The sequence below is a fragment of the Cynara cardunculus genome (genome assembly GCF_001531365.2).
Source record: "Cynara cardunculus var. scolymus isolate 2C chromosome LG 3, CcrdV1, whole genome shotgun sequence".
Taxonomy (NCBI): Eukaryota; Viridiplantae; Streptophyta; class Magnoliopsida; order Asterales; family Asteraceae; genus Cynara; species Cynara cardunculus.
Window position 1 is genome coordinate 35,089,387 of NC_037530.1, and position 1,192 is coordinate 35,090,578.

Consider the following 1,192-nt stretch of genomic DNA (forward strand, 5'->3'; position numbering starts at 1 on the left):
ATATATATATATATATATATATATATATATATAGTTTGTTTCAAATACAACCCGTCACATTTGTACAACCAATGCAACCCAATAAATTGATATATTTATGAAAATGTTGAGAGTTCATTTATTATGATTTGAATATTTATGGAAGATGAATATGGTTTATTAATTATGATCAATACTTTATATTAAGAAATAATCAAAACTTCTATGAAATCACATATTAATCAAATGAAATGGACGGTTGAGATTGGGTTGTATTGGTTACACAAATGTCAAGGGTTGTATAATAACCAACCTATATATATATATATATGTATATATATATATTTATATTTATATAACGTGTACGGGGCAGGGCGGGAAGTATGATATTTGTCCCTGCAGAGATCCCTGTCCCTATCCCCATCGTCGATTTAGTGGGGAATCCTCATCCCGACCGAGACGGGTGGACCAGGTTCCCCAATGGGTCGGACCCATTCTCATGGCTACGTGTCTCCTCCCGTTTTGCATGCCAAACTTATCGGACAAATCTTGTAATTTTCATGAAGCGTAAGGACTAGAATGTAAATAGTAATTCGTGAACGACCGGATTTTAAATTAAGTTCATTTTTCCGTTTTGTTCATGGTAGTCGCCGGAGATTTCATCAATGATTCATTTTTGACCTGACATCTCCTGTCGGAGAGGTTTTAGATGGCTATATCAGCCGATACTGCTCTCAATTCTCTTCGAACTCCGTCCAGATTCTTGTTTTTTCACCACTTCACCGATTTGTCGTCAAATCTATCATTATCGTCGCCATTTTTCGTCTTTTCTAGCTTTTTGTCTCGCAATCAATGCCTAGTTTGCAATTCCAGCCGTCGTTTTCTTGGCGGATTTAAGGTATCATTCAAAGGCTTCTGTTGTAAAATTAGTATTTCATTTACATTTTATTCTAAATTTGCATCTCTCTTCAATGTTTTGATACAGTAGGGACATTGTCGTGTTTCCGTGGCTCATACTTTAGGGAGATTGAGTTAGAATTTGGAACCACACTATCTACATTAATTATCCTTTGGTGTGATTAGGTACTTGACTTATCATTAAGACGAATGGCATGAACAGGTGCCAGGAATCATGTAACTAAGGTTGATCCAGCTAGTCTGGGTGCTGTGCAAACTGTTGAAGCTCCTATTTCTATTTCCACTGGAGCTTCTA